This window comes from Phoca vitulina, unplaced genomic scaffold (genome assembly GCF_004348235.1).
Source record: "Phoca vitulina isolate PV1807 unplaced genomic scaffold, GSC_HSeal_1.0 scaffold35, whole genome shotgun sequence".
Lineage (NCBI taxonomy): Eukaryota > Metazoa > Chordata > Mammalia > Carnivora > Phocidae > Phoca > Phoca vitulina.
The window spans coordinates 10,559,931-10,587,556 of record NW_022589738.1 but is presented as its reverse complement, the minus strand read 5'-3'; the positions used below and the strand labels follow the sequence as shown (position 1 = coordinate 10,587,556).

At 39.8% G+C, this 27,626-nt stretch overlaps 1 protein-coding gene across 2 annotated transcripts in view; it reads right to left on the bottom strand.

Annotated features, from left to right (window-relative positions):
* Positions 1-19,310, bottom strand: part of PRRG1 (proline rich and Gla domain 1) — a 156,197-nt gene extending 136,887 nt beyond the window's left edge. The window contains exon 1 of one of the 2 annotated variants that reach the window (XM_032426515.1): positions 19,133-19,310. The gene's annotated coding sequence lies outside the window, so the exon portion shown is untranslated. The remainder of the gene's footprint in view (positions 1-19,132) is intronic. The other variant, XM_032426514.1, reaches the window with a different exon arrangement.
* Between the last annotated feature and the right edge of the window lie 8,316 nt (positions 19,311-27,626).

The window sequence follows — 27,626 nt, the reverse complement described above, 5'->3', positions numbered from 1 at the left end:
TCCTCACAATCCCAGTGCAGCTCTCCCTGCTCACAGGTCCTGCCCCCCCCACCACAATCCCACCTCCCACCCCATTGCTTTAATAAACCACCTTTTTGCACTGAAAAGGTCTCACGAATTCTTTCTTGACAATTCCCTCCCAGATTCCCACCATCACATCAGTGCGCAGGGGAAGAAGTTTTATTTAAGACATTTCAGTTTAAGGTACACTGTCATTTATATGACCCTGGATCTCCAAGGAAAAATTCTGACTGGATATAGCTGTGGGAACTGTCAGTGTGCAGATGAAGTTGAAGTCATGGGCACGGTGGCATTATCTAGGGAAAGGGCAGAAGTCAAGGAAGGAGTTTCAGGGACTGAATAAGAGATCAGGTAAGATGCAGTAGGTAAATGAAGTCATCCGGAAGTAGAGTTCATCATATGATATCAATTAACTTTTTGAGGGATCCAAAGGAAAAAACATCCATTAAAACACATCTTTACTTCACCAGAAGACGAGATCTAGGACTTAAATACTTATATTCATCATCATCTGTTTTTACAGAAGAGTACAGTGAATAATCTAAGTCAACAATATTTGAATGGATAATCTCATCAATTCAACAAATATTTTTGAGTACCTACTTCATGCCTGCTGCAGTGTTAAGAACAGGGAGATTACCCTTTCTAACTAATTTACATGGTATCCTTTCATTCATTCATTCAACATTCATTAAGCACTTAATGCTTATTAGACCATGATGGTCGATGCTTAGAATGCATACATAGTAAGCGTTTGATATTCACTTTCTCTTCCTAAACAGTTTCGGTGTGCTCGCTCTGTAAACTGAGAATGGGAAGAGGCAGCCCAAAAGCATGCTTCATGCAGTGGGACCTCCGGAAAAAAAGCTCCAAGACAGAGTCAGGGAGACTTGGATTAGAATTCCAGCTCTACCACATATTCCCAAGTGACCTGAGGCATTTAACCTCTCTGAATTGCAGTGTCCTCACTATAAAACAGAGATAAATATCATATACCATACAGGGTAATAAAAATAATGAAAGTAACACATCTAGTACAACATAGAAGAGTTATTGTCATTGCAGTTACTGCTCCTGTTGTTATTATTACTATCAAGAAAGATAATCCATGTGGCCAGGAGTTGCTTTATTACTACTACTACTACTACTATTATTATTATTATTATTAAAGAACATAACCCATGTGGCCAAGAGTTGCTTGAGAGATGAGGAGAAAAAATAGTTCAGACAATCTTCTGAATAATAAACTCAGTATACTCCTGTGAACAGACCAGCCAAGAATGGGTCTGGGTTCTGGAGAAAAAACAAAATCCCACTCTACACAGGATTTGCTTCAGTCCCCTTCCCGGTCTTCTGAGGGCCCTGACACCAGCCCTGTTGTAGCAGACTAGAGAATACCCAATATAGATGCAAGGAGTCCAGGAATATTCATCATCCTGACTCTTGGTGTTGGGAACCAGGCAGAGATCAAGTAGATAAAGACAATATAGATGCTCTGACCACCCCTGGCTCTAAGGCTGAGATTGTGGCACAGAAACAGCACCAGTTAAATGGTTAAGAACCGAAATGCAACCAGGGAACCTAAACAGAAAAAGGAGAAGCCAACTCAGAAAGGTTAGGCATATGCAACCCTTGAGAAAGTGAATAGTTGGGTACATAACTGTGGATGGGACTTTCTAAGAGCACTGTGAAGTGTGGTGCCATAAGTTGGAGGCTTTGAGTATATGTAGATGGGCAGATTTGAGTTAAGGACTGGTAATAAATGACTGGGTAGACCAGTAAAAGAGATATGATTACAGTGTTAGGAAAGAAGTAATAAACTCTGAACTAGGACAATAGCAGTGGGATGGACTAGTGAACTTTGCAAAGGTCAGTTCTATAAACTGAGTGAACATTCACAGTTTAGAGAATAAAACATAAATAAAATGCTAATAATAAATACTAACATCTACCATTTATATTTTAAAGAAAATTTTAAATTCCAAGAACACACTGATTTTGCAATATAATTAATACTAATACAACAAAAACATCTGAAGACTGACATTTAAAGACTGCTAATGGGGGGGCCTGTGTGGCTCAGTCGGTTAAGCATCCAGCTCTTGATTTTGGCTCAGGTCATGATCTGAGGGTCGTGGGTTCAAACCCTGTGTCATTAGGCTCCGCACTCAGCGGGAAATCTGCTTGAGGTTCTCTCTCCCTCTCCCTTTGCCCTCTCCCCTCACCCCATGTGTGCACAATCTCTCTCTCAAATAAATAAATCAACCATTAAAAAAATTAAAGACTGCTTATGAGTCTAAAGAAGTATTTTTTACTTCTCTATGTAATAATATTTTCTTGGTAAATCCTAAAGAAAAATGAGTGAGATAATGAAGCATGATAAAATTACATGGGAAAATAAATATATCCTTGCCAAAATCATTATTCTGGTCCCATGAGTAAGACTAACACAGAGAAAGAAACTAGAATATATTCCATTAACTTCTTTTTTTTTTTTTTTGCAGTGACAGCAAATTTTAAAACTAGGCATATGTTTCTAACTTTGCTAGATTTCTCCCTGAAGCAAACATGTCAAAGAGGATTACTGTGGCAAGTTAGTCATATGGATTTTTTTTTTTTAACAGAACTGGAATGCATAACATTAGAAACCAAACCACAAAGAACAGGCATACTGGAGACAGAATGGAGCAGATACACAGAACATACAGTGCCTTGAACAAGACTTTGCCACTCGAAAAGGAAGGGACTGATTACCTAGGACTCCAGAATAACACATCTCTTCTAAGACACAGTTTTGAAAGAAGGGAAAAAATAAAACACAAGGAACTTACTCCAAGTCAGGAACATAAAATATAACACATCTTCCTAAAGAAATCCTGGGTTCTAAATTCCGAGGCACTGAACCTAAGAAGTTCAAACTGTTATTTAAATTATGACCCATTTAACTGCCAAGGCTTTCAAGAAGATAATGAGTGCTACCAAAAATTCATCATTAGTATCTGAATGAGCTTGAAAAGAAGTATACCAGTTATTACCCCCCAATAATGGAGAAAGCAAAGCAACCATTGCACATTTTTAAGAGCTCTGATTATCCCACAAGACAGTGGCACTTTATTTGATTCTCACTTCATTATGCTCAATAACACTCTTTTTCCTTTCTCAATAACACTCTTGAGAGGGGCACCGTGGGGGCTCAGTCAGTTAAGAGGCTGACTTGATTTTGCCTCAAGTCATGATCTCAGGGTCCTGAGATGGAGCTCTGCGTTGGGCTCTGCGCTCAACGGGGAGTCTGCTTGAGATTGTCTCTCTCCCTCTCCCTCTGCCCCTACCCCCACTTGCATGCGCTCGCACTCTCTCTCTCTTAAAATAAAGCTTAAAAGAAGCATTCTTCAGAAGAATTTAAGTTTCAATTTTACAAACGGTAAAGCTAGAACACACACTTTTTTTTTAACATTTTTTATTTTGTTATGTTAATCACCATACATTACATCATTAGTTTTTGATGTAGTATTCCATGATTCATGGGTTAGCCTGATGATGGGTATTAAAGAGGGCACATACTGAATGGAGCACTGGGTGTTATAGAACACACACTCTTTACACAGCAAAGGTGTTCAGTAAATGCTGAATTAAAGTTTGACATATATTGTATAAAGCCATTTCCTTAAGAGACTCTAAAAGTCCACTTGCACTGACAATATTATTTGTATGACTCCCAAGGTTTTCAGGATAACCGAATTACTTTGTCACTGTGGAAAAGGTGTTGCAATACCAAGAGGTTGTCTTCCAAGCCCTGTGAATAGGGCAGAAAAAAATCAAAACACCTGAGTAATTACTTCCTGTCAAAAGTTCAAAAAAAATTTTTTTTACCTTGTCTATTGCTCCCATACATATCTAAGTGAGCACATACACATGCATACATGTGCCCCAATTTATCCTTTGAAATTTTGCCTTACCTAAAAATTAGCTACACGAAATAATGTCAACAAAACCTTACCTACAACTGGAAATGCAGTGTGAGAAATTTTACAGGACTATATTGTTAATATTTTATTCAAATAGTATCTTCAGTTTACATTATATTGATGAAAATATCCATTTTAAATATGAAATAACTTGTTTCCTCCAAGCCCCCAACTCTGGAAAATGATACTTAGCAAAGGACAGTTTCCCATTTTTCCTATTCCAGCACAAAATCTCTACAGTAAATTACCCGAGCTATTCAAAGCATATGTAGCAGGTGAAAATGGGATGCTCTAGAGCCTTATTATTACTCCAGGTATTATCTACAGAAGAGCAACAGCAGCACCACACGAAAGCTTGTTAAAAAGGCAAAATCTCAGAATACATTCCAGACCTTCTAAACCAGAATCTACATTTTAACAAAATTCCCAAGGGATGTACGTTCACACCAATGTCAGAGAAGTATCAAACTAATGAATTTATCCCATGAATGTAAGGATGAGCAAAAAAAATGTATATACAGATGATCCAATTTATAGAAAGGTCAAAACAAGCAAAAAAAAAAAAAAAAACCTAATATTTAGAGACAATTAGGTGGTAAAACTCTAAAGAAAAGCAACAGGGGACTTCTAGATTCCAGGCTGGCACACAAACTCAGAAATCACAACTCTCTCTTAACAAATAAAAAGTTGATCAAACTGAAAATACAACTTTTCTTAAATCCATCAGAGAAGTGAGATGACAGGACAAACCACTGCCCCCAAACTGGAAAGACAAGCAGATACAGAGAATCACAACTTAACCAAGCAGAAACCAAAGAGCAGAAACCTCAGAGGGAACCAGTGCCAAGGTAGGACAATGTGAACTGTAAGTGATGAATTGCTGGAGATGCAGTATAGACAAGTACGAGAGTTAAACCTTTAAGGTGGACCCAGTCATGGGGGGCCCCACACTTCTGTGACATTTACCTTCAGGGGCTAGAACTAGTTCTCACATTAAATGGTGGGAAAAAATTCCCTTATGCTACCAGTGCAGGGAGGGGAAAAGGAGTCTTTGAAATATGCCGGAGCACTCTGTTCTTCATAACAAGGACTTCCCTCAGGAGAACCTATTTTACCAGAGCCTGAAAGAGCCAAACCTACCCAGGAGTAGAGAAATACACAACCCCAGCCCCCTCTAACCATACCACCACCTAAGGGGGAATAAAAACAGAAGCACCGGTGAAGTTCACGGTCCAGGCATTACAGGCTCACCAAACACTGGGACCAATCACAAGACTAAAGAACATTTCCCCTACCCCCACACTTTACTACAACATTACTAAAGGCCTAGCTACAGCAGTTCCTTTTACCCAGTACATCATGCTTACTATTCAACAAAAAATTGCAAGGCATATGAAAAGGAAAAAAATCACAGGATGAAGAGACTGAACAAACATCAGAACCAGAGTCAGATATGGCAGGAATGTTGGACTTATCAGACCAGGAATTTAAAAATATTAGGATTAATATGCTATGGGCTTTAATCGAAAAAAGAAGCAACATGTAAGAATAGACATAATAGAAGCAGAGAGATGGAAATTTCTGAGAAAGAATTTTTTAAAATACTACCAATCAAAAATGCTGGAACAGAAATAAAGAATGCCTTTGATGGATCATTAGTAGACTGGACATGGCTGAGGAAAGAGTCTCTAAGCTTGAAAATGGGAGAGTAGAAATTTCCAAAACTGAAAAGAAAAAAAAAGAGGCTGAAAAGAAAAAAAAAAAGAACAAAATATCCAAGAACTGTGGAACAAGTACACAAGGTAACATATGCATGATGAGAAGACCAGAAAACAGAAATAGAGAAAGGAACAGACGCAGTATCTGAAGCAATAATGACTGAGAATCTCCCCAATAAATGTCAGATACCAAATCACAGATTCAGGAATCTCAAAGAACACCAAACAGGATAAATGCTAAAACAAACTCAACTACAAATAGGCAATCATAGTCAAACTGCAGAAAATCAAAGATAAAAAATATTTAAAGAAACCAGAGGGAAAAAAACACTTTGCCTATAAAGGAGCAAAGGTAAAAATTACAACTGACTTCCCCTCAGGAACCACACAAGCAAGAAGGGAATGAAGTGAAATATTTATAGTGTTGAGAGAAAAAAGTCCACCAACACAGAATTTTGTACCCTGAAAAATTATCTTTTGAAAAGGAAGGAGAAATAAAGACTTTCTCAACAAACAGAAGTTGAGGGAATTTTTTGCCAAGTACATATGCCTGGCAAGATATGTTAGAAGAAGTTTAGAGAGAAGAAAATAATATAGGTCAGATCTATACACATACACACACACACACACACACACACACACACAAAAGAGCATCAAAAAATGAATAGCTAAAGGTAAAACTTAAAAACTTTAATTTTTCTTATTCTTAATTGACCTAAAAATAAGTTTGAAAAAAAAGTGAGAGAACATTTTCTTCAAAATAGCAACAATGTATTCAATTATGAATGGTTATATATATAATATGCTTATGTATAACTGATATGAATGACAACAATGATACAGGGATGGGAAAGAGGAATTTGGAATATTTTGTTATTATAAGGTACTTGCATTACCCATGAAGTGGTACAGTATTATTTGAAAGTGGAATAGAATTAGTTGGAAATATGCATTTTGCAAATGTTAGGGCAACCACTAAAAAAGTTTTTAAAAAAAAGGGAAGCATAATTAATATGATAGGAAATGAGAGAAAATGAAAACATAATATATAAAATGCTCAAAACCACAAAAGGCAGAAAAAACGTGGAAGACAAAAACAAAGAACAAGGGCAACAAATAGAAAACAGTAACAATTATGGTAGATATTAATCCAACAATGATCTAAATACACCAATTAAAAGAGAATGTCAGACTAGATTAAAAAAAACCAATTATATGTTGTATACAAGAAAAACATTTTAAATATAAAGAGCTATATAGATAAAAAGTAAAGGGATGGAGAAAGATATACCATGCTATCAACTAATCAAAAGAAAGCAGAAATAGCTTATATAAATTTCAGATGGAGCAGACTTCTGGGCAAGGAAAGTTATCAGATATAAAGAGGATCATTACACAATGATAAAGGGGTCAATTCTCCAAGAAGACATAACAATCCTTAATGTGTATGCACATAACAATGAAATGTCAAAATATATGAGGCAAAAACTAATACAACTGATAAGGAGAAAAAGAATAATCCCCTACTGTAGCTTCAGACTTTAACACTCCTCTAATAGAAATGGACGGATCCACCAGGCAGAAATTCAATAAATACGTAAACAGCACTATCAACCAATTGGATATAATTGGTATCTACAGACTACTTCATCCTACAAAGTGCACATAGATGGTTCCCTCTCTCTCTCTCTCTCTGCACCCCACCCCCACTCACACACATGCTCTCTCTCTCAAATAAATAAATCCTTAAAAAATATTTTGAACTAAATGAAAATGAAAATGCAACTTATCAAATACTATGGGATGCACTGAAAGCAGTGCTTAGAGAGAAATTTACAGCACTGAATGCATATATTAGAAAAGAGGATCTAAAATCAACCTTCTAAGCTTCCACCTCAGAAAACTAGAAAAAGAGCAAATTAAAAGCAAATAAAAATTAGAGCAGATTATCAATGAAATTGAAAACAAGAAATCAATAGAGAAAATAAATAAAACCAAAACCTGATTCTCTGAAAAGATCTATAAAATTGATAAACCGCTAGCCAGGCTAGGAGAAGAAACAAATTACAGTATCAGAAATGAAAGAAGAGATATTACTATAGATCACATGGATATTAAAGAGTTAATAAAGGATTATTATGAATAAAGCTATGCCTACAAATTTGATAACCTCAATGAAATGAAGTGATTCAATGAAAGAGACAATCTGCCAAAACTCACACAAGAAAAAAAAATAGACAATATGAATAGGCCTATATCTATTCAAGAAGTTGAATCAATAATTAATAACCTTCCAAAACAGAAAGCGATAGGCCCAGATGGACTTACCTGTGAATTCTATCAAACACTTAAGGACAGATCATACCAATTTTCTACAATCTCTTCCAGAAGACAGAAACCAAGGGAATACTTCCTAGCTCATGAGGCCAGAATTACCCTAATACCAAACCAAAGACATTACAAGAAAACTACAGATCAATCCCTCTCATGAACATAACATGCAAAAATCCTAATACAAAAATCCTAATACAAATTATTAGTAAATCAAATCCAATAATGTATAAAAAGAATTATACACCATAACCAAGTGAGATTTCTCAGGTATGCAAGCTTGTTTCAACAAAGACCAATTAATGTAATCCATCACATCAACAGACTAAAAAAGAAAAATCATTAAAAAAAAGAAAAACCATACGATTCTATCAATAGATGACAGGAAAGGACTTTACAAAATTCAAAACTCATTCATGATTAAAAAAAAAACAAAACCTCAGCAAATTAGGAATAGAGATGTTGTCAACTTGTTAAGAACATCTACAAAAAACCTACAGCTAACATCATACTTAGTAGTGAGAAACTCAAAATTTTCCCACTATCAGGAACAAGGCAACAATGTCCCCTCACCGCTCTTTTTCAACATTATATTGGAAGTCCTAGCTAATGCAATAGGACAAGAAAAGTAAATAAAAGTTATACGAGATTGGGAAATAAACCAAACTTTGTTTCCAGATGACATTATCATCAACGTAGAAAATCTAAAAGAATCAACAAAAAAATTCCTGGAACTAATAAGCAATTATAGCAATGTTGTATAAGATTAATATACAAAAATTAATCAATTTCCTATATGCCAGCAATAAATCAGTAGAATTTGAAATTAAAAATACATTACCATTTATATTAGCACCCCCAAAATGAATTATGTATAAATCTAACAGAATATATACAAAATATTTGAGGAAAACTACAAAATTGTGATGAAAGATATCAAAGAACTAAATAAATGGGGAAATATTCCATGTTCATGAATAGAAGGACTCAATATTGTCAAGATGTAAGCTCTTCTCAAGTTGACCCATAGATTCAACACAATCCCAATCAAAATCCAGCCAAGTTATTTTGTGGATATTGACAAACCTACCCAATATTTATATAGAGAAGCAAAAGACCTAGAACAGCCAACTCAATACTAAAGGAGAACAAAGAAGACTAAAACTACCCTATTTACAGATTTATTATAAAGGTACAGTAATCAAGAGAGTGAGGTATTGGTAAAGATTACTAAGACATTAATGGAACAGAATAGAGAGCCCAGAAACAGACCCACATAAATACAGTCAACTGATTGTTGACAAAGGAGCAAAGGCAATACAATGGAGCAAAGACAGTCCTTTCACCAAATGTGCTGGAACAACTTGCAAAAAAGAATCTAAACACAGACCTTATACCCTTCAAAAATTTTAACTCAAAATGGATCACAGGGGCGCCTGGGTGGCTCAGTTGTTAAGCGTCTGCCTTCGGCTCAGGTCATGGTCCCAGGGTCCTGGGATCGAGCCCCACATCAGGCTCCCTGCTCGGCGGGAAGCCTGCTTCTCCCTCTGCCACTCCCCCTGCTTGTGTTCCCTCTCTCGCTGTGTCTCTGTCAAATAAAATCCTAAAAAAAAAAAAAAAAAATGGATCACAGACTACATATAATGCAAAACTATAAAACTCCTGGAATATAACATAGGTGAAAACCTAACTGACCTTGGGCATGGCAATGACTTTTAGACACAACACTAAAGGCATGATCTGTGGAAGAAATAACTGATAAGCTAGATTTCATTAAAATTAAAAACTTCTGGGGCACCCGGGTGACTCAGACAGTTAAGCGTCTGCCTTTGGCTAAGGTCATGATCCTGGGGTCCTGGGATCAAGTCCCCTGTCAGGCTCCCTGCTCAGCAAGGAGTCTGCTTCTCTCTCTACCCCTGCTCGTGATCTCTTTCTTTCTTTCTCACTCTCTCGCTCTCTAATAAGTAAATAAAATCTTTTTTTTTAAGATTTTATTTATTTATTTGACAGAGAGAGACACAGCAAGAGAGGGAACACGAGCAGGGGGAATGGGAGAGGGAGAAGCAGGCTTCCCGTGGAGCAGGGAGCCCGATGCGGGGCTCGATCCCAGGACCCTAAGATCATGACCTGAGCTGAAGGCAGACGCTTAATGACTGAGACACCCAGGCGCCCCTAAATAAATAAAATCTTTTAAAAAATTAAAAACTTCTGCTCTGTGAGAGGCAACGTCAAAAGAATGAGAGGACAAGCCACAGACTGAGAGAAAAATAGACATGTGAAGGCATATTATCCAAAGTATACAAGGAACTTTTAAAACAATAAAATGAACAACCTGATTTAAAAATGGGCAAGGGACCTGAAAAGACACCTCATCAAAGAAGATATACAGATAGCAAGTAAACATATGAAAAGATGTTTAATATCATGTCATTAGTGAATTCCAAACTAAAACAACGAGATACCACTACTCACCTATTTGAATGGCCAAAATCCAAAACACTGGCAAAACTAAATGCTGGTGGAGATGTGGAGCAACAGGAATACGAGCATGCAAAATGGTATAGCTACTTTGAAAAACAGTCTGCCTGTAGGTTTAGTAGGTTAATGTATAAATAAATTGTGGTACATCCAGACAATGGAATGTGAATCAGCACTAAAAAGAAATGAGCTATCAAGCCATGCAAAGACCTGGAGAAAGCTTAAATGCATATTACTAATTGAAAGAAGCCAATTCGAAAAGGCTACATACTATGATTCCAATGATATGACATAATGGAAAAGGCAAAACTAGAGAGACAGTAAAAAGATACATTGGTTGTGGGGATTGGGGGGAGGGGATGGAGAGGCAGATAAACAGGAATTTTTTTTAAAGATTCTATTTATTTGAGAGAGCGTGCATGGGGGGGGGGATGGCGCAGAGGGAGAAGGAGAGAGGGAGAAGCAGACTCCCCTCCACTGAACAGGGAGCCAGATGTGGGGCTCAATCCCGGGACCTGAAGATATCACCTGAGCCAAAGGCAGACACTTAACAGACTGAGCCACACAGGCGCCCCAGAACACAGGATCTTTTAGAGCAGTAAAACTATTCTGTAAGACACCACAATAGTAGATACAGGTCATTAAATGTTTGTCCAAACCCACAGAGTGTACAACACCAAGAGTGAACATTAATTTAAACTATGGACTTCAGGTAATAAAAATGTGTCAATGTAAGTTCATCAGTTGTAACAAATGTACCACTGTGTTGCAGGATGTTGACGGGGGGCGGGGGGGGGGTTGTGTCTGTGGACAGCAGGCATATGGGATCTCTCTGTACTTCTCAATTTTGCTATGAGCCTAAAATCCTCTAAAAGTAGTTCATTAATATTTTTTTAAAGCAAAGGAGTGACCTCTTCTCTTCCCTTGTAATGATCTGACCCATTCCCAGAGCTTCCTATCCACCCATACCTCTTTCCTGAATTCCACCCAGATATCAAAGTCATCTTGAACTCATAATGCTTAGTACTGAATTCGTGATCCTCCTCTCAAATTTTCTCCTCCTGCAATCTTCCATATCTCACTAAACGGCTACTCTATCCTTCCAGGTGCTCAGACCAAAATCCCTGGTATCATTCTTGACTCATCCTTTGTCATATCCCCCTACCAATTCTACTTCCAATTAAGTGAACATTCTTGTGATTCTTGTGCAAGCTGATGTTTGAGAACCATTGTGCTAAGCCATATGTTTTAGATATATAGGAGGAATCTACAAATACAGGACTAGAGTTTGAACAGAGTAGATGTCAGTACATTTACATTTTGAAATTTACTGCTATTGAAATTACATTCCTCATAAGAAATGGCAATTAAAGATAACAATAGCTACCATTTTTAGGGCAATTAGTATGTGCTAAATATTATAAGCTGTAATATACCTGACCTCATTTATGAGGTAAATATTATACTCATTATTTTTATAGATGAAGAAACTGACACTTAGAGAAAGAAGTTTAACAAATGCCTCCAGTTCCGTGCCCCTGACCACCATATTATTGTCTTCTACATAGAGTGGGAAAGAGAGTCTTGGACAGAACCCTAAAATGACTCAGTGGAAGTAGCTGGGGTTGACCTGTCAAAGAATGAGAGTAAAAATCACAAATATGGAGAGGAACTCTAGGTGAGGAAAGTTTAAGAAGAAAGCCTTAACCACAATGGTTTGGAATATCTTTTTCAGTAAGTGAACCTAAAGACCACAGAGGATGTAGGCAGAACTTCTTTAAAAAGAAGTTTTATGGACTCTACTCATCCTCTCCGAGACCCAAGTTTTTCTCATAAAAACCAGGCATTAACTTGAAGTGTTTTGGCGTGAACAACAGTTAACATTCTTTTTTCTTTCTTTCTTCTTTAAGTGATGTGGAGGGGTGACTGGGTGGCCCAGTTGGTTAAGTGTCTGCCTTCGGCTCAGGTCATGGCCCCAGGGTCCAGGGATCAAGTCCCACATCGGGCTCCTGCTCGGTGGAGAGCCTGCTTCTCCCTCTCCCTCTGCCTGCCGCCCCCCTTGCTTGTGTGCTCTCTCTGTCAAATAAAAAATTAAATCTTAAAGAGAGAGAGAGAGACAGACAGAAAAAGTGCTTTTATGTTTAGGTGGAAAGGGGATAATCTGAGAGGAGAAAAACAGAAGTTAATAATAGCCAGAATAGGTTCTCTGCATTGCTGGCACAGAGACTCAGACTAACCAAGTAGCCAATCCTGACTCATTTTTAGACTAAAGTATCATTTCTACTCACTTATAAATTGAGTGATCATTTGCTCATGGTATTTTCTCCAGTTGGTAAATCCACTAAGTAGATAAAAGCTAGGTGTGGGGGGTGATGAGCTTGAGTGGTAAGGAGCAAAGGAAAAATAATTCCCTTCATGAACCAGAGGTGACTGTAAAGCCAACGATGCTGGTAGAGTTAAGACAGATGTCAAAGATGGGCTGCAGAAATAGGCAAAGCCTATGGAGGGCACTATAATGTGAAGAGGCCCATTAGCCAAACGCTCAAACCACCTTAAGATTTAGGAGTATAATACAACTGATTAGTCTCTCTAATTGGTCTAATAGGTTACAGTTTCTTTAGTTGTATTAGCCTTCAAAGGATACCATCTGGCTAGCTTGATTCAGTTGTAAATTCCTAAATTCCAGCAGTGCCCTGTTAGTATCCTTCTACAAATGATTAATCTTCTGTTTCATGTTGACTTTTCACTAGTTTCAGTATCAGAAGTTGACTTGTTTTAAAATCTGGCCTTTTCCTGACACCTACTTTGTCTATATATGCAAAGCTTTTGCACCTCTTTTAGAAGGATAAACCAGACTAACACATGGGAACTTATTTCCATACTCTTCTTATCCACATTCCAGATAATGTTGTTCAAATATGACATATAATTTCAGCATTCTGAATTTCTTCTATTACCCCATGAACAATACACAATATGAATTATCAATCTACCAGCATTTATTAACATCTACATGTAAGTGCATTTATTAGGCATTTAGTACATACCCAGCAGCCCTAGGTATCAGGGTAACACAGAAGACTGAGGTTCTAGTTGCAAGACAAAAATAAGACCAGTGGTATCAGTTTAACAGAAAAGAGGGTGATTAATTCATTCTGGGGGAGATGGCAAATTTTTCCAAGAAAAATTTAGACTGAATCTGAAAGGATGAATAGGGGTTCATTAGGCACTGGAAAAGGGAAAAGGTATCACTCCCTCCCCCAAATTCGTAATGTTTGTGGCATTTAACTTAAAATAAAAGGAAAATATGGACTAAAATGACAAGACAAGAAGAAATGCTGTTCACTTCATGGGGGGGAGGGTTGTGCCTTTAAACACACTTCAGATCTGAAAGCTAAATGTTTATATTGCTATATACTTTCCTCTTAGGACTGCCTTTGCTACATCCCAAAGATTTTGAACAGCTGTGTTTTCATTTTCATTTGTTTCCATGAATTTTTTAATTCTTCTTTAATTTCCTGGTTGACCCATTCATTCTTTAGTAGGATGCTCTTTAGCCTCCATGTATTTGAGTTCTTTCCAACTTTCCTCTTGTGATTGAGTTCTAGTTTCAAAGCATTGTGGTCTGAAAATAGGCAGGGAATGATCCCAATCTTTTGGTACCAGTAGAGACCTGATTGGTGACCCAGGATGTGATCTATTATGGAGAATGTTCCATGTGCACTAGAGGAGAATGTGTATTCTGTTGCTTTGGGATGGAAAGGTCTGAATATATCTGTGAAGTCCTTCTGGTCCAATGTGTCATTTAAAGCCCTTATTTCCTTGTTGTTTGCTTAGATGATCTGTCCATTGCTGTGAGGGGGGTGTTAAAGTCCCCCACTATTATTGTATTATTTTCGATGTGTTTCTTTGATTTTGTTATTAATTGGCTTATATAACTGGCTGCTCCCATGTTAGGGGCATAAATATATAAAATTATTAGATCTTCTTATTGGATAGACCCTTTAAGTATGATATAGTGTCCTTCCTCATCTCCTATTACAGTCTTTGGTTTAAAATCTAATTTGTCTGATATAAGGATTGCCACCCCAGCTTTCTTTTGATGTCCATTAGCATGGTAAATGGTTTTCCACCCCCTCACTTTCAATCTGGAGGTGTCTTTGAGTCTAAAATGAGTCTCTTGCAGACAGCATATCAATGGGTCTTGTTTTTTTATCCATCTGATAACCTGTGTCTTTTTATTGGGGCATTTAGCCCATTTACATTCAGGGTAACTACTGAAAGATAGGAATTTAGTGCCATTGTATTGCCTGTTAGGTGACTGTTACTGTATATTGTCTGCATTCCTTTCTGGTCTATGTTACTTTTAGGCTCTCTCTTTGCTTAGAGGATCCCTTTCAATATTTCTTGTAGGGCTGGTGTGGTGATCAAATTCTTCTAGTTTTTGTTTGTCCTGGAAGCTTTTTACCTCTCCTTCTATTTTCAATGACAGCCTAGCTGGATATAGTATTCTTAGCTGCATATTTTTCTTGCTTAGTGCCCTGAATATATCATGCCAGTCCTTTCTGGCCTGCCAGGTCTCTGTGGATAGGTCTGCTGCCAATCTAATGTTTCTACCATTGTATGTTACAGACCTCGTGTCCTGAGCTGCTTTCAGGATTTTCTCTTTGTCTCTGAGATTTGTAAGTTTTATTATTAGATGTCGGGGTGTTCAAAGATACAAATGTCGTGATCTGAAGGGGCACCTGCACTCCAATGTTTATAGCAGCAATGTTCACAACAGCCAAACTATGGAAAGACCCTAGATGTCCATCAACAGATGAATGGATAAAGAAGATGTGGTATGTGTGTGTATGTGTATACATATACATATATGTATACACACACACACACACACACACACACACAATGGAATATTATGCAGCCATCAAAAAATGAAATCTTCCCATTTGGGTATTATGCTAAGCGAAATAAGTCAATCAGAGAAAGATAATTATCATATGATCTCACTGATATGAGGAATTTGAGAAACAAGGCAGAGGATCATAGGGGAAAGGAGGGAAAAAATGAAACAAGACGAAACCAGAGAGGGAGACAAACGAAAAGAGACTCTTAATCTCAGGAAACAAACTGAGGGTTGCTGGAGTGGAGGGAGGTGGGAGGGATGGAGTGGCTGGGTGATGGACAGTGGGGAGGGTATGTGCTATGGTGAGTGCTGTGAATTGTGTAAGACTGATGAATCACAGACCTGTAACCCTGAAACAAATAATACACTATATGTTAATTTTAAAAAATTATTTAATGAAGAAAGAAAAAAAAATGATGTCGGGGTGTTAACCTATTTTTATTGATTTTGAGAGGGGTTCTCTGTGCCTCCTGGATGCCTGTTTCCTTCCCCAAATTAGGGAAGTTCTCCACTATAACTTGCTCCAACACACCGTCTGCCCCTCTCTCTCTTTCTTCTTCTTCTGGGATCCCAATTATTCTAATATTGTTTTGTCTTATGGTATCACTTATCTCTCGAATTCTCCCCCTCATGATCCGGTAGTTGTTTATCCCTCTTTTCCTCAGCTTCTTTATTCTCCATCATTTGGTCTTCTATATCACTAATTTTCTCTTCTGCCTCATTTATCCTAGCAGTTAGAGTCTCCATTGCCTCCATTTTTGATTACACCTCATTAATAGCCTTTTTGATTTTGACTTGGTTAGATTTTATTTCTCCAGAAAGGGATTCTCTAGTATTTTCTATGCTTTTTTCAAACCCAGCTAGTATCTTTCATCATTCTGAACTCCAGTTGCGACATCTTACTAATGTCTGTATTGATTAGGTCCCTGGCAGTTGGTACTGTCTCTTGTTGTTTTTTTTTTTTTTTTTGAGGTTAGTTTTTCCATTTTGTCATTTTGTCCAGAGGAGAATAGATGAATGAGAGAACAAAATGCTAAAAGGGTAACAACAACCCCAGAAAAATAAACAAATCAGAAGAGACTCAAAACCGGGGGGGAAAGAAAGAAAAGAATATGAAGAATATGATCAGACAGATGAATAGAACAGAGCCACACACTAGATTTTGGGTGTATTTTGGTCTGTTAGAAGAAACTACTCCCAAAATTTTAAGGAAAAAAAACCTCATATATATACAAAAATAAGGGTAAATACAATGAAGGGATGGAATATGGTTATAAAAATGAAACTTAAAAGAGTTTAAAAAAGGAATTGATAAGATGTTGGTTGAAAAGAAGAAAAATTCAAAAAAAGAAATAGAAAAAATAAAGAAAATTAAAAAAATTAACGTTGAAAGACTAAAGAATCATGGGAAAAAAGCCATGAATTTTATTCCCCCAGCGCTGGAGCTTTGCAGGTCTCATTGATCAGTAAACTTGGTCTTGGCTCTTGCTGATCTGGGGGAGGGACCTGTTGTAGTGATTCTCAAATGTCTTTGCCACCAGGCGCCCCAGGTGGAACTGCACCACCCTTGCCAGGGGCCAGGCTAAGTAATCTGCTCGGGTTTGCTCTCAGTAGCTTTTGTTTTCTGAACACTTTCTGCACAGCTCTAGAGGATGGGAATGAAAATGGCAGCCTCCCAATCTCTGGTCCCAAGGAGCTGAGAACTCGGGGCCCCACTCCTCAGTGAGCCCGCAGAGAAAAGCAGTCAATCACTCCTGCCTCCCTGGTCTCTGGTTGCATTCCATGCTCACTTGGCCTGTGACCGAGCATTTCTATCTCTGGCACCCCACCCCGTGTGAAGTCTCCAAACCCAGCAGATAACTGCGGTGCGCTCCCGGCCACTCCTCCTGGGGGAGGAAGGGGAGTCTCCCTGGATCTGCCACTTGGTGGGTCCCTGCTAGAAGAGTAGTGGCAGGGCTGTGCCACGAATCACGGTCTATGGCAACCCCGAGCTGAGAGTCCACTCCTAGGCTCACTCTTTGCAGCCGGATTCCCCGCTCTGATACGTGGGAGCCCTGCTGCACTCAGGCATCCCCGGTCTTTCTGTGACCCCGAGGGTCCCGAGACCACACTGTCCCAGCAAGGGTTCCACCCCCTGCTTAGCCACTGGAGCGACATCCCTCAGCAGAGCAGACTTCTAAAAGCTCCGATTTTGTGCTCTGCTGCTCTTATCACTTGCCAGGAGCAGCCGACGGAGGCCCCCTCCCCCTCCATCTATCCTCCCAAATATCGCCTCGGTTTCACTTCTCCAAACGTCCTACCTTCCAGAAAGTGGTCACTTTTCTGTTCATAGAGTTGCTGCTATTCTTTTTTTCGATCTCCTGTTGAGTCTGTAGGTGTTCAGAATGGTTTGATAACTATCTAGCTGAATTCCTGGGACCAGACAAAATTTAGGTCTCCTACTCCACCACCTTGCTCTACCCCTGAAAGCTCACTATTTATAAAACAGGATTCACAATCAAGGGAAAGGGGTGGAGGAGGAAGTAGTTGCTGTATTCAGTTAAAACAGATGAATAAGAAATCAACATTTATGCTTGAAAACACATATACCACTTTCCATAAAGTTCCTAATTTTGCAAATGAAAGCCTTAGAACCTTATCCAATATTACAGTGTTTGTCCTAGTGTTTCATATTCCCAATATCATCTTTAAAGGTTTTAAAGTGAGTCTACCCAAGAACTTGGCAACACCTCCACACACACATCCAATAATCCCCTCTTGACTGAAATCATCAACAGCACCCTAATCAACTTTTCACTTACCCCGACTTGCACTCCTTCACATCCTTCAAAATCTGGCTGTATTTATACTACGACTACCAGAAGGCATTAATTTACCTTTAAGTTTTGACACCCAACCTCTTATTTCCTCTTCAATTTCATTAGTTTCGCTTTTCTACTGAAGGGACACTTAAAAAATACATCAACAGCACAATTACAAAACCAATGGCTGCAGCCAGAGTCCGAACACACACAATGATTTCCAATTATATCCCTCTCGAGGCTGTTCCTACCACTGATCAAAATCAGCGGACCAGGAAGAAGGAAAAAGCTGCGGCAGGGAGGTTGTTCCCTTCCTTCCATTCCCTCCATGCCTGCCCCCGCCCCCGTCCCCCAGGGCCACACTGCGACCTCATACACTGCCCCCTCCACCGACCCGCCCCCGCTGTCACCCGCCACTGCCTAGAAAACAGTCATAGCCTTTGTTAAAATGTCCATGAGCACAATGTACCAGAAGACGGACACATTCCCGGGGGCGGGGTGAAGGAAAGTCACACGAACGCCACACCCTCTTTGGCACTAGCCTGGGGCGAAAGCCCACCTTCCCCAGATCCTCTCCCCCGCGACAAGGAACGTTCCTGGCAACTCCGCACTCTGACACGGCAGCGCGGGGGGGGAGGGATGGGCCCGGGACGCCGCTCAGGGGCACCCAGCGGGGCATACTGAACTTGAAGCTGGGACAGCCTCCAGCGCCCTTGGCGAGCCTCCCAGTCCTGCCAAGCCTGAGTAAGGACTTCCAGCCTCCGGAGCCCTTCTCTTCTATTTTCCTCCTCACACAAACCCTCACCCACTCCCGCCACCACGCACTCCGCTCCGCACGCAGCCGGGGCTGGACACTCTTAAGCAGTCCGGCCAGTTTCTCCTCCCGGGACCGAAGCTTCCCCGGGCACTCACCCGCGCACTCCCCGAACCCTCCCGGGATGTTCGGCGCGAACCAGGTTCCCAGCCAGCAGCCCGGTGCCACCACCTCACTCACCGCGCCCTGGGCGCCGCTGCTCCGCGCTCAGGGAGCCACCAGCCGCGCCTGCGCGCTCCCACCGCCGACGAACCTAGTAGGAGCCTGGAGCCGGGAACGGAGGGGAAGGGAGGTGGGAAGCGGAGGGGGTGGGGCCCGGGCGGGGTTAGGATAGGAGGGGCGTGGCCAGGCAGGGTGGGAAACAGGAGGCGCGGAGCCTCCGCCGTCTTGGTCCGGAAAACGTAGTGCTCAGGGCACCCGGCTGGAGTTTTCCACTCTGGAGGTCTGTTGATAACATTGGCAGAGAAGTTTTCTGGTCCCCTCGGTGCACCCCCACACTCATCCTCAAGAAAGCGCGCTTGGCGTGGGGCCAAGCTAGCCAGTCCCCGGGGGCCACCACGCCTCTCCCTAGAGCCACCCTGGATCCTCCCTAGCTAGCCTTTCACCTTTTTGCATGCCTATCTCCCCACATGTTATTCCCCCACCCCTACCCTCCGCGCATTTTTCCTCCTCGCGCGCGCAGTCCTCAGCCCTCCAGAGGTGAGGGGCTTGGGGATTTCTCACCCACAGACCGTCTGTGCAGCGTATCCTGGTTAACGTGTCTCTGCTGTGTGCGAGCCCAGAACGCAGTGGGTGACTATCCAACCAGAGACAGCTGTTAAAGCTCAGCACTTTTCCTGAGAACTCTACTGTTGCTGTTTCTGCACTTTTGGTGACAATAATCTGCTTTTTTCTTAAAAAGATTCTTGAATAAGCCTACCCGAATATCTTGGGAAGAAGAACACGGCTTGTCAAAGAAGACGCATCTTTGACCCTGCTTTTTAGGAAGCCACCTTAGAATCTGAGCCTTCTAAAAGCCCCTCTGAGAAACAGAATATTCTGCCTATGTTGTGTGGACTTTGCCCTAATGGTTTCAGGTTTTCTGGCATTTAGCATTTTAAGAAGCCCAACTTGATTATTATTCCATGCTGCATGCGTGCTTAGTTTTAAGTTCTCTGCTTTTATGTTTAAAATCTGGTCAGCTGTGGTATCTCAAGTGCCCTCCGAGCAGCTATTAAAATAAACACACCTGAGCGAATCCAACGTGAATTGGCCTGTGGGCCTAAAGTGATTTATTCCAAATTACTTTTCCTTTCTTCTTTTTGCTTTAGTTATGATGGAATTGAGAAACATTTGGCTAAGAATAAAAGAACTGCCACAGGGCCACACCCCTAGTCCTGCCCAGCAACTGTTTTGACTGTGATGGCAGCATTTTTGGGGAGAGTCTGGTAATTGCCCTTAGAGATCTGAATATCCTGAAATTCTTCCCATTAACCTTTGTGGTTCTTCCATTTGTGTATTTTACAAACCAGACTTTCTTGAACTCATTTCTATTTTTTATTTGTCAAGTAAGTATAGGGGGATTGTAGTGAAGACATACTGTAAGAGGGTATGTATATTGGTAAATGTAAACACAGATTGTAGGATGAATAAATCTGTAAATGCCTGTAAGTAGGGTTTTGTCCTATTCATTTCACTGACAATGTTTTACATACAGAAGATGCCTTAAAAAACCCCACTCGGTTAATAAAGGTAATTTTTGCATTCTTAATAGATGTGTCTATATGTGTGTGAACTTTGATTACTGGGTTTATTTTCTTATTCTATGTCTGAGTTTGTCAGGATATTTTAATGGAAGTGACTAAAAGTACAACGAAGTAGCTTAGGCAAAAAGAGAAAGTTATTGTGTAACCCAAGCTGTGAAAGGGTAAGTATATGAATGACTTTCGGAATAAATGGAACAAGTAACGTGAATGCTTCAAATTCCAGGTTAGGCTCTCAAACCAGCCTCTTTTAGACAGGGTCATTCTTTCAGAACATCTGAAAGGCATGTTCTGTAGGCTTAGAACCATGGCCTCTGACAAATTGTGGGCTCGTACCTATCAAGTTGTTACCAGACAGAATGAGCCTCTCTTCCCTCAGTTCCAATTTTTAGAACACCAAATAAAGAGCATGATTGGGTAAGATCAAGTAACATAATCATTCTTGGAGAAAAAGTACATGTGTGACATAACAATGGTACCCCCAGGAGAACCACTTAGTTGGAGGGGAAAAAAAAAGAGTAAGGGGAGTTGCTATTTTCAGAACAAGAGAAAAGTGCTGGACAGATAAAAAAAAAAAGTTCACCATGGAACAAATCTACTTAAGGAATACAGCCTTGAAATTATCTCTTACCTCTCTCTCTTATTCAAGTATTAACCATTCTTCTTAATAATAGTTTTCTGTGGCTGCTTTAAAAAAAAAACCCCACAAACATAGTGCCTTTAATACAACACAAATTTATTACAGCTCTAGAAGACAGAATTCTGAAAAGGGTCACACTGGGCTAAAATCACGGTGTCAGCAGAATTGAATTCCTGTATGGAGGTCCCAGGCAGAATCCTTTTCCTTGACTTTCCACATTCTAGAGGCCACCTCCTTGGTTCATGGTCCCCTTCCATCTTCAAAGCCAGCAATGACATTACTCTGACACACTGAAAATTCTGCCTACTTCTTCCACATTTAAGGACTTTTGTGATTATATTTGGCCCATCCAGATAATCTCATATAATCTTATTTTAAGGTCAGTTGATGAGCAACCTTAATTCCACCTATAACTTAAATTCCCCTTTGTCATGTAACATAGTATTTCCACATGTTTTGGATATTAGCACATTGGCATTGCAGGGGGGGGGGGCGGAGGGTGCATTATAATCCCAACCACAGTCTTTATTTTCATAAAAACAACAGAGCCTCAATCATTAGTTCCCAAACTGGGGTGCTTATAAAAAATACTGATGTCTTATCTGGATACCACCCCCATATATTATGATTTCTTTGGACTGGAATCCATGAGCCTTCTAAATACACACACACACACACACACACACACACACACACACACACATGCTTGATTGGATCAGGATGGATAGGGAGGGAGTATCTCACCTATGTTGGGGCAATCAGAGAACTTCCCTGAGGATTTAGAATGGGGAGAGGGAATTGGTAAGACTGGGTGTCTGGGGCTATAACAAAAATGTAGGGGCTACGCCATCAGGAGAAATAGAAAAAAAAAGTCTGGAGGGGATAGAAGAGAGGGAAGAGACAGAGAAAAAAAGTAGACAGAGTGGAGCTGAGTGTAGATCCTCAATGGTTGTCTGCCTCCTGATTACAATAGCATTCTTACCCGTGGCTTCTACGAGGTACCACTGCATTCTCATAAGAAAGGCTTATGTCTTCGACAAAGTAGGAAAGCATATCCAATGGAAAAAAGACAGTCTCTTCAACAAATGGTGTTGGGAAAATCGGACAGCCACATGCAGAAGAATGAAACTCGACCATTTCCTTACACCATACACAAAAATAGACTCAAAATGGTTGAAAGACCTAAACGTGAGACAGGAATCCATCAAAATCCTAGAGGAGAACACAGGCAGCAACCTCTTCGACCTCAGCTGCAGCAACTTGTTAGACACATCTCCAAAGGCAAGGGAAACAAAAGCAAAAATGAACTTTTGGGACTTCATCAAGATAAAAAGCTTCTGCACAGCAAAGGAAACAGTCAACAAAACTAAAAGGCAACCTACAGAATGGGAGAAGATATTTGCAAATGACATATCAAATAAAGGGCTGGTATCCAATATCTATAAAAAACTTCTCAAACTCAATACCCAAAGAACAACTAATCCAATCAAGAAAAAGGGCAGGAGACATGAACAGACATTTCTCCAAAGAAGACATACAAATGGCCAACAGACATATGAAAAAGTGCTCAACATCGCTCGGCATCAGGGAAATTCAAATCAAAACCTCAGTGAGATACCACCTCACTCCAGTCAGAATGGCTAAAATTAACAAGTCAGGAAACGACAGATGTTGGCAAGGATGTGGAGAAAGGGGAACCTTCCTACCCTGTTGGTGGAAATGCAAGCTGGTACAGCCAGTCTGGAAAACAGGATGGGGGTTCCTCAAAAAGTTGAAAATAGAGCTACCCTATGACCCAGCAATTGCACTCCTGGGTATTTACTCCAAAGATACAAATGTAGGGATCCAAAGGGGCACCTGCATCCCAATGTTTATAGCAGCAATGTCCACAATAGCCAAACTATGGAAAGAGCCTAGATGTCCATCAACAGATGAATGAATAATGAAGATGTGGTATATATATACAATGGACTACTATGCAGCCATCAAAAAATGAAATCTTGCCATTTGCAACGATGTGGATGGAACTAAAGGGTATTATGCTAAGCAAAATAAGTCAAACAGAGAAAGACAATTATCACATGATCTCACTGATATATGGAATTTAAGAAACAAGACAGAGGACTATAGGGGAAGAGAGGAAAAAATGAAACAAGACAAACCATAAGAGACTCTTAATCATAGGAAACAAACTGAAGGCTGCTGGAGGGGAGAGGGGTGGAGGGATGGGGTGGCTGGGTGATGGACATTGGGGAGGGTATGTGTTGTAATGAGCACTGGTTATTATAAAAGACTGATGAATCACAGACCTGTACCCCTGAAACAAATAATACATTATATGTTAATTTAAAAAACTGCAACAAAATTAGGAGATGGGAGAGTGGCCAAAGTGGTTCTAAATATAAATATTTTATTTAAAAAAAAGTCTTATTTAACTGAAGCTAGTTCAAATTATTTCCTCTTGCATAAACCCCAAAATGTTCTAATTAATACATGATGTGAGCTTAATTTTCCTCTAGTTATTTTTTTATAATATGCCTCTTGTTTAAGAAATAAGGCAAGTTTAAGAACCAAACTGTCAGAGTTGGTATTCCAGAACTGTCTACTTCACTAGCACCGAATCTCCTAGTTACCCCATATTCTTCAACTCCTTCTTCCTCTTAATATTTACTCAAAGGCTCAGAGGGGCCTCACAAGTTATCTCAGCCTATTCCTCATTCGATAGCCTCCCTAAGACACACCAGTTGGGCATAGATCCAGTTCTCAGCTTAACTAATGTCAAGTGAATCTTAATGATTTGCAATCAAATCTCTAGCCCTTAGCCTTCTCCTCATTTTCAGATCTATAGTTATAGCTGATGAATGGATCCTGCCTCCTCAATTTATAAGATACAAAACTCAGTTTTTTTTCCAAACTCTGCCCTTCCCTCTGCATTTTCTTTCCTTATTAATGAAACCACCATGCACCCCATCAAACATATTAGAAATAGTAAACTCACCCATGACCTCTTCTTTTCTATCCTCAGTTGTTGATTCAGTCTACCTCATACATGTCTCACATATTAATCTCTCTGTCCTGCCTCACTTCAGATTCATTTTCAATTGCCTGACATGGCCTCCCAACTAGTTTCCCTGTCTTTAGTTTCTTCAGAATCCAACCCACCCTTCTGAATTACACCAGATAGCTTTATAAACACAAATAGGATTAAACCACTGTACTTCTTAAAAACATTTCATGACTCCCACCTACTTTAACATAAAATACAAACTCCTTAAGCACAAATTTTCTAATTATTTGGCTCTAGTGCGTCTTTGCAAACTCACTCCCCTGCCCATTATATACATGATAAGCTACTCTCTGTATTTACCTTACACTTGCTGCTAGGACTTTTCTGTTCTCTCTGTATGGCAGACATACTCTTAAAGACCCAGCTCAGGGGCACCTGGGTGGCTCAGATGGTTAAGCGTCTGCCTTTGGCTCAGGTCATGATCTCCAGGTCCTGGGATCAAGCCTCATGTCGGGCTCCCAGCTGAGCGGAGAGTCTGCTTCTCCCTCTCCCTCCGCCCCTGCTCGTGTACTCTCACTCACTCACTTACTCTCTCTCTCAAATAAGCAAATAAAATCTTTAAAAAAATAGTCAAGCTGATGATAAAATGTATATAGGAAAATAAAAGGATATGAAAACGCAAAGGGAGAATCTAGATTATCCAAAGCAATTTTGAAAAGGAAGAACAAACTTAGGGGAATTACAATAACTGAGTTTTAAGACCTACTATAATGTTGCGTGCCGGGGTGGCTCAGTCGGTTAAGCGTCTGCCTTTGGCTCAGGTCATGATCCCAGGGTCCTGAGATGGAGCCCCACGTCAGGCTCGAGCAGGGAGCCTGCTTCTCCCTCTCCCTCTGCCTGCCGCTCCCCCTGCTTGTGCTCTCTCTCTCGCGCGCGTGCTAGCTCTCTTTCTGTGTCAAATAAATAAATAAAATGTTTAAAAAAAAAAGACCTACTATAATGTGATAGTAATAAAGATAATGTGGCGTGAAGATCAATAAAAATATCAAGAGAATTGACTAGAGAGCCCAGAAATGTCCTCCCACTTGTATTGGGTCATTGATTTTTGACAAAGTAGCCAAGGCAACCCATTGGGAACAGAAAGCCTTTTCTATGAATAATGTTGGAACAACTGGGTATTAATATGCAAAGAAATAAAATGCAATTTCTACCTCACACCATAAACAAAATTAATTAGAGATGGAACATAGACCTAAATGTAAAAAGTAAAACTATAGATCTTTCATGTGAAAACAGACTATCTTTGTGACTTGGAGGTAGACAAAGTTTCTAACACGGAAGAAAGCAATAACCATAAATGAAAATAATGATAAATTAATCTTCATAAAAATTTAAAACTTTTGGGCCCCCCGGGTGGCTCAGTCAGTTAAGCATCTGCCTTCAGCTCAGGTCCTGATCTCAGGGTCCTGGGATTGAGTCCTGCATCAGGCTCCCTGCTCAGCAGGGAGTCTGCTCCCTCTCCCCTTGCTTCTCCCCACTGCTCATGCTATCTTTCTCTGTCAAATAAATAAAATCTTTAAAAAAAATTTAAAACTTTTGCTCATTGAGAGACATCATTTAGAAAATTAATGAACAATCTCCAGGCTGGGAGAAAAATTTGCAAAACATATATCTGACAAAATACTGGTATCAATATGCATGCAGAATTCTGGAAACAATAAAAAGAAATAAACACTTTGAAAACGAACCAAAGGTGTGCCTGGATGGCTCAGTCACTTGGGCGTCCGACTCTTGGTTTTGGCTCAGGTCATGATCTCAGGGTTGTGGGATCAAGCCTCATGTTGGGCTCCATGCTCAGCACAGAGTCTGCTTGTCCTTCTCCCTCCCTCTCTGCTCCTTACCCCTGCTTGTGTTCTCAAATAAATAAATAAAATCTTCAAAAAAATTTTTTTTAATTTAAAAAATAAAAAGAAAATGAACAAAAAAGTTGAGTAGAACCCTCACAAAGGAAGAGACACAAATGTTCAATGAGCACATGACCATTAGTTCAACATAATTAGTCATCAGGGAAATGCACAATAAAACCACAATCAGCTAACAAAACACATCCACAAGTTTGGCCAAAATTGTAAAGACTAACACCACTGAATGTTAGTGAAGATATGGAACCATTGGAACACTCATACATGGTTGGTGGAGTATAATACCATACAATTACTTTGGAGAAAGATCCAGCAATTTCTTCTAAAATGAGACATATGCCTAGTCTGTAACACAACAAGTCCCCTCATCAAGAGAAATGAAAACAAATATATACAAAAAAGGCTAGTACAAGAAGGTTCATAGCAGCCTGAAACTGGAAACACAGGCATCCATCAGTAAGACAATGGATAAACAAACTGAGGCATCTTCACACAATGAGATATTACTCAGCAATAAAAAAGTAGGAACTACTGAAAAAAGTAACAATGTGGATGAATCTGGAAACAAAATACCCTGAATGAAGAAAGCCTTACATGAAAGAGTATGTATTTACATGAATTTCTAGAGCTGTTAAAACTCATCTGTGGTAGGAAAAAAAAGAGAATGGTATTTTCCTGTGGAGTGTTGGAAGACTGGGAAGTGGTAAGGGGACAGCAGATAACTTTATGAGGTGATATTAGCATTCTGTATTCTGATTGCACAGATTTGTGCAGTTGTGGAAACTCCTTGAATGGTAATACTCAAGACATTTGCATTACATTGTATCGGTATTTTTTTTTTAAAGATTTTATTTATTTATTTGACAGAGACAGAGATAGCGAGAGCAGGAACACAAGCAGGGGGAGTGGGAGAGGGAGAAACAGGCTTCCTGCCGGGCAGGGAGCCTGATGTGGGACTCGATCCCAGGACCCTGGGATCATGACCTGAGCCTAAGGCAGACGCTTAATGACTGAGCCACCCAGGCGCCCCCGTATCGATATTTTACCTCAGAAAAATACAACCAAATATTAAACTCGAATTCAATCTAGTGTATTTGGGGGAAATATAATGATGTATACAATTTACTTTCAAATACATTAAAAATAATTTGGACTGATACAAGGATAGAGAAATTGATAAATGTGATAAAGCAAGTGAAGTTAAATGTTACTTGTAGAATCTAGGTGGTGAGTGTTCATAGTACAATTCTTCCCACTTTTCTGTATGTTTGACAAATGTGT